The 12,388-nt window shown below is 40.1% G+C and overlaps 1 protein-coding gene across 3 annotated transcripts in view; it reads left to right on the forward strand.

The window, feature by feature from the left end:
- The window catches only part of LOC109859243 (serine/threonine-protein kinase MARK2-like), a 102,263-nt gene that overhangs the window by 47,197 nt on the left and 42,678 nt on the right, over nt 1-12,388 (forward strand). The window contains exon 1 of one of the 3 annotated variants that reach the window (XM_020437276.1): nt 11,065-11,496. The exons of 1 other annotated variant lie outside the window; for it this stretch is intronic. The gene's annotated coding sequence lies outside the window, so the exon portion shown is untranslated. Of the gene's footprint in view, nt 1-11,064; nt 11,497-11,542; nt 11,669-12,388 lie in introns of those variants that run through there. One more of the 3 variants, XM_020437278.1, reaches the window with a different exon arrangement.

Genomic DNA, 12,388 nt, shown 5'->3' on the forward strand with positions numbered 1-12,388 from the left:
GGAAATTTCGGACGTACAGCAGCGTCAAAGTAGCATCTACTTTTTTTCTTACTCCTACTTTGAGCCTGTCAGAACCTACTTTGAGCCTATCAGAGCCTGCGCAGTTTGATCTGAGAATTGAACCCTACTTTAAAACTTTAGCGGGAAAAAAGGAAATTTCGGACTTACAGCAGCGTCAAAGTAGGATCTACTCTCTCTCTCTCTCTTACTCTTATATAAAAAAAGAAAAATTGAGGTTCAATGTAGACGCTAAATTTCGACTCGGGAACTCACTACTGCATTCGAGTCGAAATTTAGCATCTACGTTGAACCTCAATTTTTGAAAAAAAAAAAAAAAAGGGAAATTTCGGACGTATAGCAGCGTCAAAGTAGCATCTACTTTTTTTCTTACACCTACTTTGAGCCAATCAGAGCCTATTTTGAGCCTATCAGAGCCTGCAATGCGCGGTCTGATCTGAGAATTGAACCCTACTTTAAAACTTTAGCAGGAAAAAAAATTTCGGACGTAAAGTAGCGTCAAAGTAGGATCTACTTTCTCTCTTACTTCTACATAAAAAAAAAGAAAAATTGAGGTTCAATGTAGACACTAAATTTCGACTCGGGTGAGTATATGTTGCAATATATATTTGTCACTATTTTCCACCTTCGCTTGTTAAATATGAAAAAAAAAACATGCAATTTGAGTATTATTGAAAAATCGCATTTAATTTTGTGCGCGAACGAACAGCTACAGCCGTGAGATTTGCTTTTTAAATTGAAACGCGCATAGTCAGCTAAACTTCCCGTCTTGCATAAAACGTTAAAAAAAAAAAAAAAAACCACGCAATATTATTATACTTAATACCGCGGACTGAAGAACAATTTGCGCGGCATTCACCACCAGTTTGTGATGTTCGAAACCCACCATTTAATTACGCAATTTAATGTTGCAGCTGTTAACATCGACGCGTAATTGTTTGGTCGGTGATGCCGCGACAATTAGCGTACACGCTGAATAGCCATTCAAACCGTAGTTACACGATGACATTAATTATGTTTGCCTGATATTTTGCTCACGTGTGTGTGCGTCCACGAGTGAGGCTTCTTTTTTTTTCTTATCATCAGTTCTTTTTTTTTTTCACGATTTTTATTGTTTTTCTTCTTTAATTAATCAAATCATTGCGACAATCTTCGGAGAGAGTCAAACCTAGTTTCTCTCGAGCAAAAGAAATTGAGGGTGAGCGCGCATCAATGTGTCAAAGGTTACGAGCAACGCTTCGTAAAGAAAAACTTGTGCGCGAGAGAGTCGATAATCTTGTCGTTAGATTGCTTTTACAACGCGCGAATTTTTCTCAAATCGTCGCGGAGAGAAATTCACATTCGAGAAAATCAATTCTCTCTCTCTCTCTCTGAATCCGACAATATCTCAATGAATGTGAAATTTGCCGAAAGACATTTGGATTTCACTCGAACGTGTTTTTTTTTTGTTCAATTACAATGTAACACGAATCGAGAAACTCTCTGGGATGATACAAAATTCTAACGTCTATTGCGCGCACGCGCGCACACACACTCGACTCTTTCCTGTACTTGTTGCCGTCAATGAGAATCGCTTACATCTCCGGTGTGTAACACAATCCCACCTCCGTAAGTGTGTTTATATGCACGCCAACATGTAATAGAACGCAATTGCCGCCACGTGCATGCAAATGTGTCGTGCGTGACTCTTCCTCCGGATGACTCGAGTTCGGAAGAACGAGTTTGCCCTCTAATGTAGCACGCAAGAGAGAGAGAGAGAGAGAGAGAGATCCTTTCGCGCACGCAGAAATTTCTCTCTTTCGTTTTATTAAAAACGCCTTTCTTTTATTAAAAAAATGCTATAGTCGCGTGTGTGGGAAAGTTGCATCCTGTGTGCGCGCGCGCGCGTGGGTTGCGAGAAACAGCGCGCGCGCATCTTCGCGTGAAATTTCCTCGCTTCGAAGAACCGGTCTTTAACAATCGAGGCTGTGTGTGTGATAATCGATAGATAATTCTCTAGGAGTCTCTCTTTGGAAGATTCTTTCTCTTTCTCTTTCGCGTCGGTAAAAGATGTTCCCGTTTCTCGACATCGATCGACAAACTATTTTTTATTCTCTCTGATGACAGATCAACCGATAACGACGGCGCTCCTTCGTCCTTGTCGAAAATAAACAGTTTTATCAAAATTAACACATGTTGCGGACGCGGGAGACGCGCGCGCGAACCGACGTTTTTTCGTTTTCTCAAGCGTCGCGCATTATTTACGTTGTTTTGAAAATAGCTGCGTGCATATTTCCCCTTCTGTACCGGGAAATAGGCGGGAACTGATGAGAGGTTCGATTTGTGTTTCGCGGTATATCTCGTCACCAATATTAATGAACCCTCTATGGGGGGTCCATGTAACTTTCAAGTCACAAGCTAATATATCCACATTTTACCAAATAGTTTTAGTTTTTTTTTTCACAAGATGATGTATACGTATCTTAATTATATAATGCCTCTGAAATAAACCAATAACGATGAAAAATGTAACAAATTAAACAGAAACGCTCGTGATGTAATAAAAACAAATTAGTAAATGAAAAAAGTCCACATCGAGCCAAAAAAAGATATTAACATAAAAATATAATGATTTAATGATCAGCTTACTTACATATGTAAAAAAATACGCAAAATATTTCGACTCTAACTGGAGTCTTCTTCAGTCGCAAATAACGTTTCAATAATATAAAAATATAAAAAATACGCGATATACATTAAGTCAAGATATAAACGAAGTCAAAGTTTAAAATATTTTGCGTATTTTTTTTACATACGTAAGTGCTGATCATTAAATCATTATATTTTTATATTAATATCTTTTTTTTTGGCTCGATGTGACCTTTTTCATTTGCTAACCAATAACAACATTGATGACGGTTGGCAGCACCATCAACCTGAAAAAAAATAAAATAAATACCTTGCAAATTGTCTGCAGATAGAAAAAATTCGGCCCATGGAAGGTCAAGTAAGTTATATCGCAAAAACGCATCTTACGAAAGAGATATTAGTTGTTGTAAATAAAACACAAATATTAATTAATGCGCACAAAATTGTATATATACGTTTGACGCTTTAACTAAGTTCAACTATGCGCTGTGGTTATTCCGACAAATTCATCGCGAGCTCATCAACCTTTCACGCCGCGTTCTTGCAGGGTCAGCCGCATTCGATTACGTAACAAAAGGGATGTTGCGATGTAAATACGCGGTCGCGTATATATCGTTCTGGCGTATGCAATATTCATAAAGCTTCGTAAACACACGTTTCCCCTCGCATTATGTTAAGGACTCGACGCAATTGCGTAAATCTAATCGCGCGCGCACGTCGATACACTACTTTCGCTTTCTCGTGATACTGTACCATTTTGACGGCAAAAGTCAGTAAAAGAACGCAAATTTATATCGGACCGGTTTTCCGCGGGGAACACCCGCGTTTGTAAATTATTACCGTTACATTCGGCATGACTCATCGCGTTATAACTTGATAGACAACTCCATCGCGCGAGCGAGAAGTCTGCATTTCGAACGAGTTCTGTTTTTTAAATTTTAAATACGCTTGTGTATACAGAGTGTCCCAGAATTGCCGTACAATCTCTCGTAGGCAGGTAGAAGGAGTAAAACTGAGTCGAAAAGTCCTGAACCATTTTTTTCTATTATTTATAATAAAGGAGTAATTTATTGAGTAAATCAGGCCAATCAGCGCAGACCTTTAGCCAGACGCACGTCAGTGAGCCGCGCGCCTGGTGTGTGTGAGCGCTCACGTGTGCCTGGCTAAAGGTCTGCGCTGATTGGCCTGATTTACTCAACAATTTACTCCTTTATTATAAATAATAGAAAAAAATGGTTCAGGACTTTTCGACTCAGTTTTACTCCTTCTACCTGCCTACGAGAGATTGTACGGCAATTCTGAGACACCCTGTATATATCACAAACGAAAGGTTCGTATTTGAAACATCACTCGTGAAAAGAGTGTGTATAGTTTATTTAGAAGAAAATTGTTTTTTTTTTGCGTCGCCTTTTAAAAGCCGTGTCATAAGAGCGAATAAAAAATAAACAACACGAACTTCGTGCTCCAATTATTCCGGCCTTTGCTCGAAGTCGTAGTGTTGACTCCCGTGAAAAAATAAAAGCAAAAACCCCGTCTCTGAATTTTTGTTTATCTGTCGACGATAATTTGCGCTATTAATTTTTACAAGTGAATTTTAACGCGCGATATCGGTCTTAAGTAGCGCTCGGAATGTGTCAAGTGTCTTGTTTATGTTTTTTTTTTAGGAATTTTATATTTGTTGTAATAAGAGTGTTAAAAATTTATATACCGAAGATTTTAAATATCTAATAAGTATCGCGATAAAAGAAATTATACCGATTACCGGTGATCGTTTGTCACAAGAGAAATTGCCTCTATTTCCAGTTTGAGATTAGCCAAACCCTTCTACGCGCATTCTGCATTCTTCTGCGGATGAAAAAAAAAAAAAAAACGCGCGCACTCGGGGGCTTATTAACGCGCATACCACGGGTGGTCCATCCGTGAGAAGAGCAAAAAGCGGGTACGGTCGATATAATCCTCGCAATCGTATACTAGTGCCGCTTCCTTTTCCGCAGTTCAGCGAAGTTCAAGTTTCCGAGCGTCTCTCTCTCTCTCTCTCTCTCTCTCTCTCTGTCTCTCTCTCTCTCGGTGATCTTATCTTATATTTATTCGCAAAACTTCACTGCCCCAGGGAAAAGAGCGCAAAGCTAATCCGGCTACTCCGGAGAAAAGCGCCGTCAAATTAGCTCCTCGATTTTATGTAGACGCGATAAACGCGATGGGAGGAGAGGGAAGGGGGGAAACACATTGTCGATCTCTCTCGCGGCGAGAGAGCGAATTTGTATTTCCGCGGAAATAAATTTTCACTCGAGATATTTGTTGTTGGTTATTTTATTTGTTGGATGTTTATATTTGCCTTTGCACATCACTTTAACATTTTTTTTATTGCTGGTTGATATGTTACATCGAATAAATAAATTATCGCGCGCGTGTTTGTTTTGTATACAATATATAAAATAATATTCTTTTGTGTAAAAGGGATTTCCGTAATTTTTACGTTTAAGAAATCACAACTTTTGTTGTTGGCCACGTGGCACAGTTATCGTTATTTTTTTTATACATCTGACGACGTGTACGCGCACGGAATAATAATCCAGTCGATGATCCTCGAGAGTCGTATAAAAGCTGTGCGAAAAGAAAAACGTTATACTTCTTTCTTCTTATTTTTCTGAGCGTAACGGCGGAGTCTCGAAAGAGATTTTTCAATGCCAACAAATGGCGGTTATACACTTGCCAGTTTTTAACGGTTTCTTGAACAGAAATCTGATGTGTTCGTTCATTTATGTGCCGTCAAACTTTTTTTTTTATCGGGTTTACTGACCGGTAGAATTATCTCAGATCTTATTAAAAATTTACGCAAATATACCCACAGCGTGAGAAATGTAGAGAAAACTTGAAAATGAGAGAAAATGATGAAAAGAATTCGGTAAGTTTACACTCGCACACACACACACACACACACACACACTATCTCTTTTAATTTATTTTATAATTAAAACCAGTGTACACTTAGTTAGGATCGATATTAGTTTTTTCGTGCTTAATTCCTAATTATCTCGAACCGATATTTGCACGCCAAGAATTCTCAAAAAGCTTCGTAGTATTTGAGAACCGATTGTTGCGGGTATTTGAGAACGATCGTTCGGGAATTAAGATCGAGAGACTGTGAAAAAACATAAAATGAAAACGCTGCTCGACGTTAACAGTCCGCGAAACGAACGTCGAATCGTAATTATTATCCTTTTATCCTGCCTTGGGTATTCTTGGTGGACCGACAATTTGTTCCGCGATCGGCTCCCGTTCCGACTGATCGATCCTCAGCACGAAGGTCGCGATCGCTTGAAAACTCTTGGAGAGAGCAACGCGAGTCCGAAGTTTCCGAACGATCAATCTTCCAACGGATACTGGACCCGAGGTCAGACAGCGAATGGATCGCGATCGTGGATTCGATCGGAAATTGTTTAATTGTGAGAACCGATTTCGGAGCGGATCGTTCGATCGCGAATCGTTTCTTCTTTCGCCGGCTTTCAATTTTTTTACTCGCTCGCGAAGCGTGAATGAATAGAATATATTTGCGCGCAATTTGTTTTTTTTTTTTTTTTTTTTTTTTNGTTATATATATATTTTAAGTTATTCAAAATATTTTTTTACCTTTAGTTTTTCGCTTTTATATTTTTTTTGATCAAATAAATTTGGTTTATCAAAGTTGCTTGCCTAACCTAACGCGCTTAAAGCAGCAGATCCTTTAGCGCGACGCCTACTCTCTGATGAAGCGCGCAATAACGATGCAAATTCGATTACACCTTTTGCCGCTTTTTATCTCGCGTCCTCCGACAGAAGAAAAAGTGCGTCTGTGCAATTGCTTTTATGTAATTCGATTGAGCTTTTTAAGTGATACCGGTGCACTTTCATACCGGAGAAATTCAATAATTATGTCGCTTTGATTGAGAACAACATCTGCGCGCGCGCGAGCGCAATTTTCATTAGCGCGCGAAATACGCGAAAGTAAATGACGAGAAAGTTTTATCATATATCGCGCGTGATGATGGAAAACATTTTGTTCACCTCCCGTTTGTTTCTACGTTTTAAACTCGCAACTTTATTCTATTGTTTCTCTCCGAGTAGACAGACTGTCTGCTACTGTTTGCGCGCGCTGACTATATGTATACGCGTGTAGGAAAATTTTTACAAATGTTGTTACACGCGCGCGTTGCGCTAAGTCGCGCGTACAAGTGTGTCTCTCTTTGATAATACATAAGTGGCGATTCAGTCGAGTCGGTGCCGCCATCTATTGGCAGACAATATTGCCCCGCAAGTACAGCGAAAGTACTTTTATCAGCAATCCGCTCACAATTGAGAGCATAGAAACTTTTGAACAAAAGTTCTTTTATTCTTTTTATCTTTTTTTTTTTTTTTCGAAAACTGCTCTCTCTCTCATTAAAATGATCATTATTTCGCTTCAAGGCCAAAATATTAAAAAAAAAAACTTAATTTTCTCTGCCAGATGTGATTTATGTTGCGAGCGAGAGAAGAATTGAAACACCCGGGACTCTCGAGACTGAGATAATCGCGCGGTGTGAAATCCTTTTGACGCGCCGGGACGCGAAACTCGTTTGCGATGTTCGCGAGCGCGAACGGAAGTTTTCGAAAGAAGGCGGCGAAGCACCAAGAAATCTCTCACGCCTTTGTAGAGCGCAATCCGCACGATAATTGTTCCCACGATTCCGATAGTCGATCACTTCCGAGTGATGTTATCGGCGGCGCTGGTGTGTGTGTGTGTGTGTATATGTGTGTGTGTGTAAATTAAGCTAGCAACATATTCATCATCCTTTAAAATTCTATAGTTTTGATTAGAAAATATTATTTTCTAATTAGAAATTATTATTTTCTAATTAGAAATTACTAAGTACTATTAATTATACTAATTACTATTGCTAATTATCCCCAGATACTGCGCTCTCTCGAAATTTCTGCGCTCGGAATTCGCGCAAAAGTGTATCGAAAGAGATATTTCTGTATTTGTATCTCTTATCTCTATTTCTTATCTTGTATCTGCACTTTTATATTGTTATATTTTATCCGCGTTATACATGTTTTTGCACAGTTCGTATCCAGATATATGTATATATATACAGGGTGTCCCAGAATTGCCGTACAATCTCTCGTAGGCAGGTAGAAGGAGTAAAACTGAGTCGAAAAGTCCTGAGCCATTTTTTTCTATTATTTATAATAAAGGAGTAAATTATTGAGTAAATCAGGCCAATCAGCGCAGACCTTTAGCCAGGCACACGTCAGTGAGCGTTCACACACACCAGGCGCGCGGCTCACTTACGTGCGTCTGGCTAAAGGTCGGCGCTGATTGGCCTGATTTACTCAATAATTTACTCCTTTATTATAAATAATAGAAAAAAATGGTTCAGGACTTTTCGACTCAGTTTTACTCCTTCTACCTGCCTACGAGAGATTGTACGGCAATTCTGAGACACCCTGTATATATCACAAACGAAAGGTTCGTATTTGAAACATCACTCGTGAAAAGAGTGTGTATAGTTTATTTAGAAGAAAATTGTTTTTTTTTTGCGTCGCCTTTTAAAAGCCGTGTCATAAGAGCGAATAAAAAATAAACAACACGAACTTCGTGCTCCAATTATTCCGGCCTTTGCTCGAAGTCGTAGTGTTGACTCCCGTGAAAAAATAAAAGCAAAAACCCCGTCTCTGAATTTTTGTTTATCTGTCGACGATAATTTGCGCTATTAATTTTTACAAGTGAATTTTAACGCGCGATATCGGTCTTAAGTAGCGCTCGGAATGTGTCAAGTGTCTTGTTTATGTTTTTTTTTTAGGAATTTTATATTTGTTGTAATAAGAGTGTTAAAAATTTATATACCGAAGATTTTAAATATCTAATAAGTATCGCGATAAAAGAAATTATACCGATTACCGGTGATCGTTTGTCACAAGAGAAATTGCCTCTATTTCCAGTTTGAGATTAGCCAAACCCTTCTACGCGCATTCTGCATTCTTCTGCGGATGAAAAAAAAAAAAAAAACGCGCGCACTCGGGGGCTTATTAACGCGCATACCACGGGTGGTCCATCCGTGAGAAGAGCAAAAAGCGGGTACGGTCGATATAATCCTCGCAATCGTATACTAGTGCCGCTTCCTTTTCCGCAGTTCAGCGAAGTTCAAGTTTCCGAGCGTCTCTCTCTCTCTCTCTCTCTCTCTCTCTCTGTCTCTCTCTCTCTCGGTGATCTTATCTTATATTTATTCGCAAAACTTCACTGCCCCAGGGAAAAGAGCGCAAAGCTAATCCGGCTACTCCGGAGAAAAGCGCCGTCAAATTAGCTCCTCGATTTTATGTAGACGCGATAAACGCGATGGGAGGAGAGGGAAGGGGGGAAACACATTGTCGATCTCTCTCGCGGCGAGAGAGCGAATTTGTATTTCCGCGGAAATAAATTTTCACTCGAGATATTTGTTGTTGGTTATTTTATTTGTTGGATGTTTATATTTGCCTTTGCACATCACTTTAACATTTTTTTTATTGCTGGTTGATATGTTACATCGAATAAATAAATTATCGCGCGCGTGTTTGTTTTGTATACAATATATAAAATAATATTCTTTTGTGTAAAAGGGATTTCCGTAATTTTTACGTTTAAGAAATCACAACTTTTGTTGTTGGCCACGTGGCACAGTTATCGTTATTTTTTTTATACATCTGACGACGTGTACGCGCACGGAATAATAATCCAGTCGATGATCCTCGAGAGTCGTATAAAAGCTGTGCGAAAAGAAAAACGTTATACTTCTTTCTTCTTATTTTTCTGAGCGTAACGGCGGAGTCTCGAAAGAGATTTTTCAATGCCAACAAATGGCGGTTATACACTTGCCAGTTTTTAACGGTTTCTTGAACAGAAATCTGATGTGTTCGTTCATTTATGTGCCGTCAAACTTTTTTTTTTATCGGGTTTACTGACCGGTAGAATTATCTCAGATCTTATTAAAAATTTACGCAAATATACCCACAGCGTGAGAAATGTAGAGAAAACTTGAAAATGAGAGAAAATGATGAAAAGAATTCGGTAAGTTTACACTCGCACACACACACACACACACACACACACTATCTCTTTTAATTTATTTTATAATTAAAACCAGTGTACACTTAGTTAGGATCGATATTAGTTTTTTCGTGCTTAATTCCTAATTATCTCGAACCGATATTTGCACGCCAAGAATTCTCAAAAAGCTTCGTAGTATTTGAGAACCGATTGTTGCGGGTATTTGAGAACGATCGTTCGGGAATTAAGATCGAGAGACTGTGAAAAAACATAAAATGAAAACGCTGCTCGACGTTAACAGTCCGCGAAACGAACGTCGAATCGTAATTATTATCCTTTTATCCTGCCTTGGGTATTCTTGGTGGACCGACAATTTGTTCCGCGATCGGCTCCCGTTCCGACTGATCGATCCTCAGCACGAAGGTCGCGATCGCTTGAAAACTCTTGGAGAGAGCAACGCGAGTCCGAAGTTTCCGAACGATCAATCTTCCAACGGATACTGGACCCGAGGTCAGACAGCGAATGGATCGCGATCGTGGATTCGATCGGAAATTGTTTAATTGTGAGAACCGATTTCGGAGCGGATCGTTCGATCGCGAATCGTTTCTTCTTTCGCCGGCTTTCAATTTTTTTACTCGCTCGCGAAGCGTGAATGAATAGAATATATTTGCGCGCAATTTGTTTTTTTTTTTTTTTTTTTTTTGCAGTTTGCGTGCCGCATCACGGTGTAAGTTAATTAGAAAAAAATTATAACGAAGTTTTCGCGCGAAGAAATTACGAGCGAAGCGAAGTAATTTTACTCGAGACGCGGAGACGTGCTCACTTGGACGCGCGCGAGTGCTTTTGCAAATTTGTTTTTTAATTAGTAATTTGTTTTTTTACAAATGAGACGTTTTGTTGAGAAAATCGGATCGAGTTTGAAAATCCAGGAGGAGATATATTCGGATCAATTTGGGAAAAATTTATTTAAATATACTCGAGAAATGTTAACAAATTTTATTTTCAACTAATTTTTTTTTATTCTTCGATACAATCGTCGGGCGCCGCGAGTAACGCGCACGGCACCGTGTCACGTGTTCTTTGCTGCGCCGGTCGCGCCGATAGGGGGCGCTCCGAGCGCTCGCCGGCCGGATCGTGAAGTGAGTCACGAACAACGGCTCCGCTTTCGCCCGATCAGCCGCGCCGCGCAGCGGCAGTTAGGTTGTTGTAGCCGCAAACAACGGAGGAGTCGAGTGCTTTTCTTGCCGTCGATCGGAGATCAACAGCGCGGCAGCGGTCGCGTCGTGTCGTGACAACCGAGGAAGCCGAGCGAAGCCGAGACGAAAGACTATACTAGCAAAAAAAAAGAGCGGCGCGCGCGCGCGCGCACGCATCTCGCAACGACGCTTCTGCGTCATCCCCGCGTGTCACGAGTTTGTGCGCTATACGGCGCTGTTTCTCAAAACCGTTTTTCGATCTTCTCCGTCCGGTCTCTCTTTCCGCGCACTCCGTGGCGTTCGCGGATTTGAAATCGCGCTCCGAGAATCGGATGCGATCGCGTGACGTGAAACCTCCGACGTGAAACGATAATTCACAACGTAAGAAAAATTCTCGATCGCGCAAGAAATAGCGGAAGTGTCGCGAAAGCAAAGTGTTGTTAAAAAAAAAAAAGGAAGAGAATTTCCGAACTTTTGCATCCTTCAAAAAAGTGGTGATTCGCAAAATCACGCTGTGATAACAGTGACAGTAATATTTATAGAGAATGTTGCATGCAACGCCGTGCTGCTGCCTGCCCGTCTCTCGAGTTCTTCCTGCAAAGTGAATCACGAGTGCGTGACGTGGGTCGAAAAAGTCACGATGTGATAAAAAATACCGCCGCATATCAGCTCTCAGCCACGTATCATATACACACACATATATATATATATAATTGTTTACTTAGTTCATTAGCCTCTATTTATTTCGCCGCAATTTTTTTAACAACCGTCGAATTTTCTTAAGGTAATGTTACCCGCTCCCCGCGTAAAGCAAAAGTCCTTGTTAAGGATGATGCGATAAAAATGGAATTTTTAGCGAGCGATTTATCTGCCAAAAAACGCGACGGGACACACGCACACACGTTCTTCACGTTAAGGTTAGGTTTGTGCTAAACGGAAAGATCTCTCTCTCTATCTCTATCTCTCTCTTGTTGCGGCGTTTGTCTCGCGACGCGATGTGTGTCCCTATTTCGAAGTCTCGAGCTAACGAGAAAAATAAACAAATTCCCGATTGGCGCGGTAAGAGAGCGCAGATTTTGTGCGAAGCTTTACGTCACACCCCGCCTCCGTTCGCGATTTATTTGCGCGTGCCAACATCTTGCGCACTTGAATTCATTCCGCGCGAGCTGCTTATTGTTTGTCTATTGCGAACGAGATGAGGATGAGAATTGCGCATTGTTTGCAAAAGATCCGCGCGTTGCCGTGCGAATCTCGCGAGAAGAAGACGAATTTAACCAAACACAAACCGCGCGTTCGTTCCGTTGGATCTTCTGTCTGTGGAAAAAAAAAAAAAAAAACTATTGGAAGAAATATTTTTTAGAAAAGGAATGTAGTAAGCTTCAATAAATTCTTATAAAACAGGAAATGTATAATGGCCATTCGAAGCAAAAACACTGATGATAACGTGTGTATGATAGATGCATTACTTTATTCAAGCAGGTAACATATAGAACGTTTTTTTTTT

This window comes from Pseudomyrmex gracilis, unplaced genomic scaffold, assembly GCF_002006095.1.
Source record: "Pseudomyrmex gracilis isolate BER0280 unplaced genomic scaffold, ASM200609v1 scaffold_250, whole genome shotgun sequence".
In the NCBI taxonomy this organism is placed as follows: Eukaryota; Metazoa; Arthropoda; class Insecta; order Hymenoptera; family Formicidae; genus Pseudomyrmex; species Pseudomyrmex gracilis.